Source organism: Coptis chinensis, chromosome 4 (genome assembly GCF_015680905.1).
Source record: "Coptis chinensis isolate HL-2020 chromosome 4, ASM1568090v1, whole genome shotgun sequence".
NCBI lineage: Eukaryota > Viridiplantae > Streptophyta > Magnoliopsida > Ranunculales > Ranunculaceae > Coptis > Coptis chinensis.
The window spans coordinates 88,359,584-88,374,765 of NC_141459.1; the positions used below are offsets into that span (position 1 = coordinate 88,359,584).

The 15,182-nt window shown below is 33.8% G+C and overlaps 1 long non-coding RNA gene across 6 annotated transcripts; it reads right to left on the minus strand.

The window, feature by feature from the left end:
* Window positions 1–282: 282 nt before the first annotated feature.
* On the minus strand, window positions 283–4,601 carry LOC147505460 (uncharacterized). 6 transcript variants are annotated; one of them, XR_015220605.1, is made up of 5 exons: window positions 4,341–4,601; window positions 3,832–3,863; window positions 3,487–3,539; window positions 2,302–2,522; window positions 283–1,035 (listed from the first exon to the last, which is right to left on the minus strand). It is a non-coding gene; the product is annotated as an uncharacterized LOC147505460 (long non-coding RNA). The 6 variants fall into 6 exon arrangements; XR_015220607.1 differs by lacking the exon at window positions 3,832–3,863; XR_015220603.1 differs by having other exon boundaries at window positions 2,302–3,539.
* Window positions 4,602–15,182: the final 10,581 nt, after the last annotated feature.

Below are 15,182 nucleotides of genomic sequence, written 5' to 3' on the forward strand. Positions count from 1 at the left end.
CCAATTTTCTGTTAATTATTCTTTGAGGTTAGTCTGATGCATTTGCATCCAGTTTCCGATTTCTTGTTAATTATTTTTTTAGGTTAATATGACGCATTTACACCCAGTTTATGATTTCTTGTTAATTATTCTTTGAGGTTAGGTCTATGCAGTTGAGCCCAATTTTCGATTTCTCGTTAATTATGCTTTGAGGTTAGTTTGATGCATTTACTACAACAAATGGAACCTTTTGCGACGTTTATAAACGTAGCAATAGAGTCCAAAAGTGTTGCAAATGATTATCAACAACGGTTTTAAAAGCGTCGTTGCTGTTGATGCCGACGCAGAAGATAACTAACGACCCTACAAAGCGTAGCAAAAGGTATTCACATCAACTACGGACTCAAGCGTTGTTAATGCTATAAAAGCGTTGCTGCTTATTTTATTTTCTTATTTTGATCATTTCCATTAAAAATGTTTACCTCGAACGCTTATAAGGGTTGCAAAAGCTTAACTAATTGCAACGTTTTTGTATCTGTTGTTGATTGTCTAGTTTTGCTACGGTTTGGAAGCATTGCTGATGTTATACTACTTGCTATGGTGGAGTACTATTATTTGCCACGCTTGCAACTGTTGTAAAAGTGCCATTTGCATGTACAAATGGTATTCTTCAGAACGCTTTCAAAAGCGTAGCAATCACTCTTTTATATTTGCAACCATTTTAATGTGTTGCAGAAGATCTTTTCTTCTTCCCTGTATAATTTCCTAATTGCAGTTTTCATACATTCATTTAACAGTGGCCTAAATAAAACTTTATACACTCAAAAACATTTTACTAACAAAAGATTTAATTTCATAAGTTCCAAATGTAGAAAAATCACAATATCCAAAATAATTTTCATATAGCCTTGCTATGCTAGGGATAAAAGTTTACAATAATCGCATCCTTTCTAAGCTTACAAAATTTAGGGGCTAAGTATTGCATTTATGATCGTCTTCCTAACTTTTCAACCCCAACAGTCCATTTTTGCAAAGTACTCGTGAAGTTGAACCATTCTGCAATTCCAAAAAAGAAAAATGGTGATATATGAGGACCCCAAGAAACGACAAACAGAGTTTAAGTGACTATTAATTCAACATGTCTAAGTTAATACATGTGCACCCGCAAAATATACACTCAAAAATGATTTTCAATTCCACGTAACTTGTGTTATTGTTGAGAAACTTCAATTCTATTAGTTTTCTTAGCATTGCATGCACTTAAGAGTAAAACAAAATAGGTGAATAGTTCAATGCTAGAAGTGCTAATAACTATGACATATATATTACACATTCACATGTACAATACAGGTCAAGACAATGACACTGTTGCCTAATCCATTCAACCATTACTTTGCACTAAAGACTAATGTACAACGATATCTAACTAACTCAAGAGATTCCAAAATTCAAACCTCCTGTAAGATGCAAAAGAAAAGGTGCAGTGGTGACACCTAGGATTTAATTTGCACCTTTAGGGCTCATAGACATGTATAAGTCAGGTGGAGCAATCCAACGGTTAAGGTATGCAGTTAAATGTGGCACTTCACTCTCAAATTGGGAAATGGTTGTATTAGTGAAACAGATGGTAATTCTTAGTTTAGAATAGACTGAATTCATATATATGATCTGCTTTGGTTTGTACTTCTTAGTAATATACTTTGTTCCCAATAATGTATGAACTCTCTGAATCAGTCTCGAGACCTTCCAATAGCATGCATTTTTCAGCTTCGAGAACTTCGGGGTCTCGTTAGCCCGATACCATGTCCCATACTCCCACAATTAACCATCTATACTTTTCAAACATTACCTAGTACCTACGTACAAGTCACAAGCAACCCACTCAGGCGGAGTTTATAATCTCTTATAAAAGTTTGCAAGTGCATCGGACTGTATAAAGCAAACATTCAAACCAATCCTAGCGGGGAGTACAATAATCTATCAATCTACCACATCCTACACATTTTTTTTTTGCCGAAGTGCAAACATTCAAAGCTCCCATTCATGTACCAGATCCTACACAATTATTTTTACCCGTAAAACAATTAAAACTATTATAAAATCAATTTGACAGAGGGTAACCCCCAACCCATCCTCCAAGTAGATTCCATCATAATACATCCATCACTTTATATTAGATTATACTCCAACATTAATCCAAGGGAAGTGCAAAAGAAAATATCAAAAAAATTCAAAACAAAAACCAACATATATAAAACTTTAGATATTTTCATACCATAGATAAAGATAGATATGAACACATTATAATATGTAAATACATACCACAGTAAAGTTGGCCCCAATGTGCGCCATGATAAAGTTCAATTTAGCTTCAGATGTTGCTTTCCAGTTTTATAAATCCTCAACCTTGTCCTCGTAAAGCATTTAGATATTAGTGTGCACGTCTTATACTATGCATGTCTTATGAGTATGCATATGATCAATGCATCTTCATCAGACTTTCTATTTTCTTTCTCAAGCTTCACTTAGCAATCTATATATAACTGGAAAAGACCAACTCAGAGGTGTTGGTAAAAAGCTAAATCCTGTAATACAAAAATGTCCTAGTAATCTAAAACCCACATCAATGAAATAGTAATAGATTTCCAGGAGATGTGCCAAGTACTAGTAGTCACAAATCTGAGCTACACGGAGGTTTCTATTGGTTATAGGTTTGACAATTCTCCGTGGGGCATTGTAAGTTAAGTTCTTTTCTAAGTTTTTTCTAAGGTGTCTACATGTCAGTGTCATGTCTAAAAAAAAGATCATCATCACGTAGATAAGAAGACACGACATGAAGAGGTCAGAAACAAGGCAAAGACCATCTGAGCCAAAACAGGTACCATACCCAGACACAAAGCATTTACATAACCTGGACTAATACCTTGGACTCCTCGAGATGTCGAGGGGTGAACCATAGATCTAGGATATAATTTTGTGGGCTAAGCTATAAAAAGGTTAAAATAGGGCTTAGGCTGATCACTTAGGAATATAAATTAACATGGATTAAAAATGAAAAAAAATTGTGAATATATACAGGATTCCAACCCACAGCCTATAAGGAGTATTAATTACGACTCATTGTTTTCAAACAGAATAGATTGAGTTGTATCAGTTAAGATTATTTTTCCAAAAAGACTAAACTGGCTCGATTTATGATTTAGCATTCATCTTCTCCTACTTACCTATCTGATGGATAACAAAGTGCTCATCCTAAATTGTTTTACACCCAGCAACTATAAAGTGGAACAAATATACATTATGGAAGTGTCGTGCACCCTACCTTCGGTAAACTACACAATAGCTATGAGAGTGTTTTCATATGTGTCTAACATATGGGTGAAAAATGTTGTCCATTAAAAATTTCCTTGAAAATAAAGATTTGTTATTGCTAAAGTGTAAGATCAGTTTGGGAATACAAAACATACAATAGAGTGGAAATTGATTGTGCAGCAAGGTATTGCTTACCTTGATTGATAACTGCGAAAAGCGTCCACAATCAGCAAACATAGCTTCTGAACCTACAAGAATGGAAAGAGAACTGAGAAAAGAAATGGATAATGAGAAGGTGCAAGTAAAGATTCTGCTCGTATATACAATTAGTACCTGCTATGACATCCACCCTCTACTTTGTGTCTTCTTCAAAAATTTATACATATAATAGGGAGATAGTGCTTGATATACTTGAGGATTTCAATGAAAAATATTATATACACCAATCGAGCTAATCCATAAAAGCCATGTTATGACAATTGGAGCAAACAGGAAGCCCATCCGGTGAGTTCCGTAATGTTGGAGGGAAAACAAACATACCAGTATGACACAGGCAACATGAAGCTCTACATCTGCAAAATTGATGAACTTTAGCTAGGAAATAGAGTATTGAGCTAGACAAATGCAATACCATCAAACATCAGCTGATTAGTAGACACACTAGAGTCAAATTTTTTGACAAGGATATTTAAGAAAGGGGAAATGATCATTTTCTGTGAAAGTTGTCTAAGTTGTTACATTTGATAGCTTAATTAGCCTGACAGAGAGCATACTATTTAGAAACAATGAGTCACTAAGGTAGTGACAATACTTTTGAGGGTTAGCAGTTCTGGTTAATTTACCATGCTTCAACAATCTTCATAGTTTCATCCCTATTTCGCAGAATACCACCAAATTAAATAAATTAATATACATGCATGAGCTGTAAATCGATCTAACCTAATTTCTAGAACTTGGGGAAAATGTCCCACTGTTAGTAGTTCTGGTTATTTTAAGATTCATTTTTGAAAAAATGATGCTTATCATTTCTACTAAGAGTTAAAAAGAACCTGCAGTTTTGGCTTTTAAGTTTCTCAGCGAATGCAAACCTCAAGCTCCAAGGTTCATATTGAACGTGGAATTCGATAATTCTTCTGAGACAAATACTTTAGGCTAGACTATACCAAAATAAAGAAAAAAACTTATCAAAACCTCAAAACAATCACAACTTTAAGAAACATAAAAAACTTAATTGAAAGTTCTGAATTAAAAAACAACTTAGAGATAATTGTTTCAAAGTTCACAACCTCAGAAGGTCTTCTATCCCTTTCTCTTCTATAATTTCTAGTCTGACTCTATTTTGATAATTATTGCAAGTGTGGCAAACCATCAATTACTCTAATTAACAGAACACCAGAAACTTAAACTTACGACTTTAATCACAAGAACTAAATGATTCAAAGAATATCGCCATTTTGAAATATTAAGAATACTTAAACATTCAAAGAATATTTTTCTAAGCTTCTGATTTGAAAGCATGTGGAAAGGAATTGGTGATAACTTGCTAACCTTGGTTGCTGGTTCGATGGGGGTTCGTGTTTGATGCTTGGGTTCGTGTTAGTTGTTGTTCCTTCCAGTTCCCTAGTGCGGTGGTGGTTCAGTGGAGCGGAGACAGAGAGGTTGTTGTGGTGGTGGCGTGGTGCGATGGTGGTCAAGATGGAGAGAGAGAGAGAGAGAGAGAGGGAGATTGGTGTGGGAGGAGAGAGAGAGAGTGCTAGGGTTATGTTTTGTTTCCGATTTTTATTTTTCAACTTTTGATGAAAATAAAAGCGCAAAAATGGCCGCGGTCCAGTGAAATATTAGCGCCAGAGCATCTACAATGGAATACATGTAATATATTTAAGATGTCTTCAAGTAACACCAACGACGGATTACAAAGCGTAGCTAATATTGGGAGTAATAAAACAAAAATCAAAGTTTCCCCAACACTTTGAAAGCGTTGCTGAATAAGGTCACCACTTGCAACGCTAAAAGCGTAGCTACTACACTTCAAATAACTTTAAAAGTATTTAAAAAAAATATTAAGTACAGAAAAATTATCAACGATGCTTACAAGTGTCGCAGATATTGTCTTGATTACACCCTACCCAAATAGAGTTGCTACGCTTTCAAGTTGCCAATGATGTGTATTAGCAACCCTTTGAAAGCGTCGGAAATAAAAACATTGCAAAAAAACCCATTTGTTGTATTTGCTATCACTTTCTAATTTTCCGTTAATCATTTTTTGAGGTTAGATCAATACATTCACATCTAGTTTCTGATTTCCTATTAGTTTTTTTTAATGCATTTGCATCCAATTTTCCGATTTCCTGCTATAGTTTTTTAATATTTTTTTAGATTGATGCATTCACATCTTGTTTACGATTTCTCGTTAGTTATTCTTTGATTAGATGTTAGTTCAATGCATTTACATCCAATTTATGATTTCCCGTTAATTATCTTTTAAAGTTAGATAAATACAATTTCATCAAGTTTTTAATTTGTCATTAATCATATTTTTAGGTTAGTTCCATGCATTTGCATTCAGTTTTTGATTTTCCGTTAATTATATATTCTTTGAGGTTAGTTCAATGCAATTGCATCTATTTTCTGATTTCCCGTTAATTACTTTTAGAGGTTAGTTGGATGCATTAGCAAGATAGTGAAACTGGGATGGAAGCATATATGGGTGGAGTCGGATTCCACTGCTTCAATGAAGTCATTTAATAACAACCAAATGCATTAGTGAGTGCGAGCCGCATGAAAAAAAGTCAAGCATCTAGCCGATTAGATTCTAATCACCAGCACATGTCGAGAGGTAAACTTTGGAGCAGACATTTGCTGTAAAATTGTTGTCACCTTGGCAAAGGGGGAAACAAATGGTGGGTCAGTACTCCTAATTTTCTATATAGGATAGAAGACATTAATATGACCTACATACTATAGATTTGTAAATTAGCTATCTGTAGAAATGAAGACATGATACCTATATTAACTTTAACTCTTTTTTGAAACTTGTAACCTTTTCTTAATCAATACAATTCTCTTTAACAAAAAAAAAAAAAGATTTCCCGTTAATTACTCTTTGAGGTTTGTTAAATGCATTTGCATCTAGTTGCCAATTTTCCGTTAATTACTTTTAAAGGTTAGTTGGATGCAATTGCATCCAGTTTTCGATTTTCCAATTAGTAATATAATTCCATTAGTAATCCATTAGTTTTTTATTTTCCATTAGTAATACCAAATTCTATTAATCCTTATGTTGTTTCCTTGCAAACATGACTTTAAAAAAATATCATATAAGTACATGATTCACAATGTTGGATCATAAAAAAATTTCCAGTTAATTATTCTTTAAGGTTAGTTCATTATATTTCCATCATGTTTCGAATTTTCCGTTAATTATTCTTTGAGGTTAGTTCAATGCATTTGCATCATGTTGCCAATTCCCCGTTAGTTATTCTTTAGGATAGTTCGATTCATTTGCATCTAGTTTCTAATTCTCCGTTAAATATTCTTTGAGATTAGTTTGATGCATCTAGTTTCCGATTTCTTATTAATTATTCATTAAGGTTAGTTCTATGCAATTGCGTATAGTTTGTGATTTTCTGTTAATTATATTTTGAAGTTAGTTTGATGCATTTGCATACAATTTTTTATTTTTCTTTAATAATTCTTTGAGGTTAAATTGATGCATTCACATCAAGTTTCTAATTTACCGTTAATTATTCTTTGAAGTTAGTTCAATGCAGTTACACCTAGTTTTTTTATTTCTTGTTAATCATTATTTTAGATTTGTTAAATACATTTGTATCCATTTAATTTTTTGATTTCCGATTAATTATTTTTTGAGGTTAGATTGATGCATTTGCATACAGTTTGTGATTTCCCATTAGTTATTTTTTGAAGTTAGTTCAATGCAGTTGCATCACCTACTTAGCTTGCTTTTGTCACTAATAGAGTGATCTTCCAAGAAACCCTTCCCTTTCTCACTGATCCAAAATTAAACCCCACCTTACACACAAATCTAAACATTCTTGGAGCATTATGTGATTTTTCTCTTTTTAGTCTAATATTTTAATAGGTTATGGACTATCACTACATAGTAACATATGATTAGTTCGATAATCTATACAGTACAAAGAGATTTGGGCTTTCTATAGATTTGAGAATAATGATGTTTCGTATTTTACCTAATATATGTTTTGCAAGGTCTACATGTCTTAGAAGTTATAATTTTCTCATAACAATCATTAGTTATTTTCATTATTATCGTGTCTAGTTGTCATCATATAAAAACACGTGATTGACATTTTCCCTTGACATTGAGATAATAAAACATGATATTGTTGCTGAAAATATAAGTATCAGGACAGTGAAATCACCATGTCACAAACATGATCATCTACCTTATTGAACTTGGCCTTAATATTTAAATAGTGATTACTGTTCGGGTTGAATGTCTCTCCAGCATACTGCTTGACTTCTGTAACCGTATTACCTATTACTGTTAGAACTTAAAAGTTGGGTACTCAAAACTCGTTTATAATTGATCCAACTTTGTTAACAATTTTTAGTGCAAAAAAAATGAAATCTTGTAACTCTCTGATATAGGGGTTTTGTTTCTTTGGAGTTATTTTCTACGTGGGTTTAATTTAAAAGAAAAATGGAGAAAGATTGTTTTTGTGGGACTCCTTGTTGAACCCCATTACATGAATAATGGAAACTCCTAATTTGGAATTCATTTTTTTTTTCATAATTAGAATTAGAGTTTATAAAAAATTGGAGACTATGTGAAGTCTTGAAAAATAGAGCCAAAAGGGTATAGCTATAATATATATACTAGTTTTCGAACCCGTCCTACGAACGGGTGCCGTTATATTAAATTATTTTAAAAAATATTAGCAACTATGCATAGCTATGAGATATGAAAATTATATTAATTACTCATTTCAATGTCTACAATGTAGCACCTGATTTTTTCACATAATAATTATGTGTTTTGTTGCCCTTGGTATATTTTTAAACAATAATTATTTTTCAAAATAGATGTGTAAATAATTTGCAAGCAGTGACATACTGGTTGAACTTAGCTTGATTCTTCCTTATTGTCAAAATTTTAAAAAATTTAAGACTACATAGTACACATATATAATTAATGGCTCTGAATCCCAAACTTTGGCATAGACTTTTCAAGACTTGAGCATTTCTATGTCTTGAATCCGAACCTACCTATGCAATGCATAAAAAGTTGCTAGTACAATTATCATGTCATATTTGCTATCGAAGCAAAAGTAATCTAAAAGTAATTTCGTGAACTATCAAGTTATACCTTTTTTTTATACACACACACACTCAAGAAGGATTTTAAACTCGAAACATATAATTTTGATTTAGTACCCTGTGTTTTCCTCCTCCATCTACATCCAAAAAATTTAATATGGATATGTTATCTTTCCTTGGCATTGTTATCAGGCACATTGCAGCTGAGTGTTCTACCAAGTCATTGTGCTGGAATTGTTGTGAGCGACCACATGGGGCAAATGACTTCCAAAATGAGGTGATATGCCATACTTTCGGTAAGGCTGGTGACATTGCGAGAGATTCCGCTAGTGACCTCAGGGTTTGCAACAACTGCTATAAGCCTGGTCATATAGGTGTTTACTGCACAAATGATAATGCATACAACAATTGCAGGAATATTGGCCACCTGGGTCTTGACTATCCGAATGAGTCATGTTGCTAGGCAGTGCCCAAAATCTGAATATGCCCAAAATCTAGATATTAATTTTATTGTTGTTTTTTTGACGTAGTAATGGTAGATCTTCTTGGTTGTGCTGGACACTTGGAAGAAGCCTTAAACCTTGTAGCGATGATCCCTATTGAGGCGTGTGTGGAGCACTCTTTGGTGCTAATCGGATCCATTGAAATCTTGATTAGAGAAAAAGGAGTCATAAAGAACCCTGGCTGCAGCTTGATTGAAGCAGAGGATGGGATTATATATGAGTAATTTGCTGGTGACATTACGCATTGGATGATCTTTTACAGACATCATTTGGACTATTTACTACGACTGCTGGAATCCCCATTAGGATTGTAAAGAACCTCAGATTGTGTGAGGATTTCCACACTGTGATGTGTGGTGCGTTTCTGATTATGAGGAGAGAGATTGTTGAGGGATAACATTAGGTTTCACCATTTTCATAATCGATTGTGCCACTATCTCATTAATATTTGGAAGACACTTTCCAGTATTTATATTGTTGAATGTTCAAGGCATCCACTTATTTACAATTACTCACTTATTTTAGAAGGTCAGCAAACGAAACAATGCTATGATACAAATCCCTACTCCAAAGGTGACAAATTACTTATATTTTTTTCGATATCGAACACAATATAACTTGAAGTAGTAGAATTGTAAAAGTGAGCGTGCTTATATTATAAATTTAAACTAAAAATTAATGGACTCTATAGTGACAAACTTTCATAAATAAGAAGCGTTAAACCTCGGCCATTAAAAAAATACTATTTGACCAACATAATAAAGTTTTGGTATTAAAGTACTAATCCTCATGGTTTTCTTTTCTTTATTATGGAACTCTCCATGCCCTTCATTTCTTTAATTTTTTTTCTTGAGATAATATATTTTATCTTTGTTGTGTTTATCATCAACCAAACAATCTAGCATAATATTTTCGAGGATGTCGAGTTGATTCTCGTTTCTCTTCAACTTCTATTCTTTTTTCTTCATAAGTTCTTTGAAATTGAAGTCTTCAATTTCCATATCACGTTCATCCTTTATAAAGCGTATTGCGTGAAAAGCTACTTTTGAATCCTCTGCTTTTTACAATGAGAATATGTTGGGCTTCCATCAATTTCTTTAACTATGACGTCTTCACTGTTAAAGAATAAATGTTTTGGTAACTTTAATGTCACAGTGCTTTTGAATTGTCCGCTCTCTAATTCTGTGTTGTAGACTGGATCTTGTTGAATGTTAAGTCCTGCTTCTAGAATTTCCTTTAGCATTTTTTTTTTACATAAGCTGTAATTTTCACACGTGATTATCTGCAATATACATAATAAAATGAAGTCAATAAATAATTATAAATAATAGAGAAGAGGAAGAAAATAGGCTACCTGGTTTTTCGATATGTGTAGTTAAATTGTTTTTTTAAGGTTAATAGATTATGTTTTACTAAGTGATTGGAAGTTCAGTTTTCGTAGGTTTTTAGTTTTGTATATCTCTTAAATTTTGATATTTTGGAACAGTGGGCTTCTCCTTTTTTGCAACCTCCACTTTATCAAGAGCATGGATTATGACACGTGTCGGGTATTTTGAAATTTGGATTTTGAGTTTTATAGTGTGGGCATGTGCAAAACGTGTGAGGGGTCGTTGTTTCATTTTGAAAGGGCATAACACCATACACACTACAATAGACGGTCAAACTTGGTAAATGAATCGTTAACTAACGATAAGGTTACCTAAAGCTAAGAAACGTAAAACTTTGGGTCCAATGCATATACCCATATTATTGGGACGACCTAAAACTAAATCACCTTATTTTAAATTAGTTTTTTTTTTTTTAATTAGGTAGAATCTATCGGGTTTAGAAACCTATAAGTATACTATTACTGTTGGGCCTGGGCCCAACAAATTATAACATATCTTTTAATCGGATACTGTATCAATTCAAATTTGAATTGGTACCTCTTTTTCCCACGCAGTTTCTAACTCTTGAAACTTATGACACAGGTATGAAATCTTGTGTGGTCCAAGAATGTCAATGAGCTTGTCAGCACCCATGGCTACTCCCAAAATCAAATAATAGTTTGGAGATATCCAACTATGTCAAAGGTACTCGATTTTTTGTCCCTTGAGCTTTTGAAACAACTAAAAGTTTATGTTGTCTGTACTACTGCACTAATATATCCTCCATTTCAGTTGGCGACACTTACTGGCCATACGTACAGAGTTCTTTATCTTGCCATATCACCTGATGGTCAGGTAATTTAGTAACTCTTTCCCCCCTTCTCTTATCCTTCTTTTACATTATCTTTATATTTTTTTTTCTTGGATGAGGTTTAGTCAAGCTTCACCTCATTTTTTGTATTTTTTTTCGGGGCTTTAAGATTTTTATGTTCAACTATCTTCCTCTTTCAGACCATTGTCACCAGGAGATGAAACACTTAGGTTTTGGAATGTGTTCCCTTCTCCAAAGTTTCAGGTAAATTCAGTGAACTGTATATGTATATTGCATACACATACCATAGAGAGCCTAATCATTAATACCTGATCCCAATTTTCCAATATCTCACAATGTTATAATCTTACTTTGTTGATTTTGGTCCATAACGCACTAAGTTTTATTGAGATATATGAACTAATATGGTGATGGTATTCTTGGTGATAGAGGAGCAAAACAATAGTGATCTATTTTCAAGGGTTTATGATATTGACAAAGATTTAACCAAGAATATTTCCACGCCAGCAGTTTTTAATCAAGAACCAGATTTGAAACTTTATGAGAAGAATATTAGTAGTTAAGACGACGATGATGATGATGATGCAGCTTCAATGGATTCAGTGTTATGTGTTTCCGGATGTAGTTTACTTAAGAAAGGTTTCACACAGAATGATTGCACAGGTTAGTATCTTTTTTCGCATTATTAATTTGCTTTCTTGATTATAATTTCTTAATTAGTGTTTAATTTGCATTGTATGTTCTAGAAAAGTATATAATTGAGTAATGTTGAGCATTCTTTTTTTGGCCTCAGTTATTTGACTGGTACACTTGTTAGAATATTTTTGTTGAATTGTCGCAGTTGTGTAATATACTTGTATATTATGTTATGGCAACAAAATGCAAATGATTGGAAAAGAGAGTGGCATTATTGAGGTTAGAAACACTAAATTTGAGGGATCATAATTTTGCTTCTGGATACACATCGCCTTAACAATAGGTTTCCTTTCAATTTGGTCTTACTCTCGATCTATACTTGAGAGAGTGATTGTGTTCCTTTACAAATTTACCTAGCAGTGTTTGAAGAGAGTGCTTGCTTTCTGTTGAGAAAGGGTTGCCGTTAGGTAGTGATTTGGGTTCGAGTGTGGTGAATGCTGCCGTTGCAGCTGTAGCAGTCAATTAGATTTTTGGTGGGAGAGTTTTTGGAAGGAGAGTGGTTTGGGGTCGAGTGTGGCGAGTGCTGCTGCTGCAGCTTTAGCCGTTAATGAGATTTTTGGTGGAAGAGTGGTTTGGGGTCTAGTGGGGTGAGTGCTGCTGTGAATGAGATTTTTGGTTGGAGAGAGTTTTGGGGTCGAGTGCTGCGAGAGCTGTAAAACTGTCATGCTGCCAATACATACATAAAATTGGCAATTATGTATCTATGATTGCAAAGACCGACTTAGGGGGTCATACATATGGGGGTAGGCTAACACGGGATGAGCAAAAGGTTTTGCTTCAGAACACCTTAGGTGGATTCAAGCCAAAACAGGTTCTTACATTAAGTTATGATGAACTATAGATAATTTAAATTGAAAAAACAAAAACATAAATTTGATGGATCTAACACTGTGCTAATCTTCATCCAATATAGAATTCAGCTTGAAAAACACTACGTTAATCCTCATCCAAATCTGATGAATTATTTGGGATGCTTAGGTAGTTCATATCCCAATTTAGTCCTCCTATAAGCAATGCTTCATTTATTGACTTCAAATAGGCATTTTCTTTTCGCAAGTTTTCAATATGTTGATGAAGTTGTTTTTCTCTAGTATTTGCTTCATGCAGCTCTTCACGTTTAGTAATGACTTCTTTGTGGTTGACGTCTAAAACCTCAACTTTGTATATTTGCTGTAGAAAGCGGATAGCGTTTCCTGCAGCCGCATTTTCTGAGTCTACTTTCTTAGTTTGATACGTCCCCGGAAATGATTGGCTTATAGGATAATTCGGATTTTTGAAGATTTCTCTCATTATCGGCAAATCTATTATGACATCTGTAGCATATCGGTTGTTTTCAAGCTTTGATATGTAAATTGGTTCTCCCTGAATTTTTTCCTTGATTAGAATTTCTCTCAACGCTGTCTTGAGTGAAATTTTGTGTTTGGTTTCATACTCCATGAGCTGCATTTTAAAAATTACATTAGTTTATATTATCCAGAAATATACAGTCTCACCATTGTCAGGGCATATACGACTAAACTTGGTTCCAGCATTATTTCATATAATTATCGATGAAATTATATTTCATATAATTATTGATGAAATTATTTTAAAAATTACATTAGTTTATATTATCCAGAAATATACAGTCTCACCATTGTCAGGGCATATACGACTAAACTTGGTTCCAGCATTATTTCATATAATTATTGATGAAATTATATTTCATATAATTATTTCATATAATATTGTCGTGTGGGGTAAGAGGGGTTCCAGGAATAGTTAATAGTGAGTGGTTGTTACACTAATACAGGTCTTAAGTTCAATATAGTTCAATATAATTTTGAATTAAAAGACGCTAATATCTCATGTGTTTAAACTTTAATATTATCATCACTTGAATCATAAAAGAGAAATCAACAAAATTATTAAATAAGATACTGGAAAAGAAATTGTTTACCTTATCCATTTTTGTTAACTCTTTCTGAAGCCTTGATTGAATATGTTCTATTGCATGCAATAAAAAAAAGGAAAAAAAAACTCAGTTATATATGTAAAACTAATGTAAATCAAACTAAAAGAAAAAACTGAAAGTTTACCTTTGTTTTTTGTTTTGTGTTAGGAAGATCGTGGGTTTTTTTTAATATATATGTTTGTTTAGGTTTTATTATGTGATTAGAAGTTTAGTATTAATAGGATTCTTATTAGATATGTTTGTTTAGGAAGTTAAGTATAAATAGGATTCTTTTGGTAGAAGAAGTCGTTATGTAGGCCTGGGAATTAGACCGTATGCTTCCTTACTAGTCCAGGAGATCTTCCTCAGGTAGTGAATTTCGGATACAATAATGAATCCAAACCCAAGATGCTTCTTGATCGAACTAATCAGACTTTGTTGTACACTGTCCAACCAGTAATATTAATCAAGTGCCTTCAGTAAATAAGATGTCATTGCAGTTCCAACCTCAGTAGTTGTTCTACGACATTGCCCTTTATGACCCAACTCAATCCCTACACGCTTTGGTCCCACAGTTAAGCGGTCAACAACATCATCTATGTCTGACTGAAGGATAGAACCACACCCTCTCCGAACTGCCACCAATGCTGCCTCTTGGAGTAGCTGCGCCAGTTTTGGTCTTGGAGTAACTATCAAACTTAAATTTAACAATGCACCAAATTGAAGGACATAAATACTGTATGCTGTCACGCTCCATACCCGAACTTTATGATCCTTGTGTGTTGTGAAGAGCATGTTACCGTAAGCTAATATGGCACGAACATTGCCAGAATTCGTTTTAAGGTATCCCCTCTCTGCAAAATCCATCTGCTATTCGTGACTACTCTCTGAACCCGTAAACACACTGCCATGCAATACTGCAATGGAGAAAATATTTCCTTCATGACGGTGTAGTGATTCAATACATTGTTAGAGAAGAGTTGAAGAAGGTGAAGGATTAATAGGGGTGCATGCCCATGGCAACTCTGGACTCGGAGGGAAATATGGGTCCGTCAGTGAAGCCGTATAATATTTTGCAGGACATCGACTATTTTGAGGGTCAGGTTCATATATTTCATGCTGAGGTGATTTTTGGGAGCTCTTTTCGTCATTATTAATGAAACTTAGTAGTGTTCAATTGCCAGAGATTTCCATGAATATAGAGAGGAAACTAAGGTTGGCCTGGTGATCACTTGGTTGAATAGTTGAGGTATATGTTG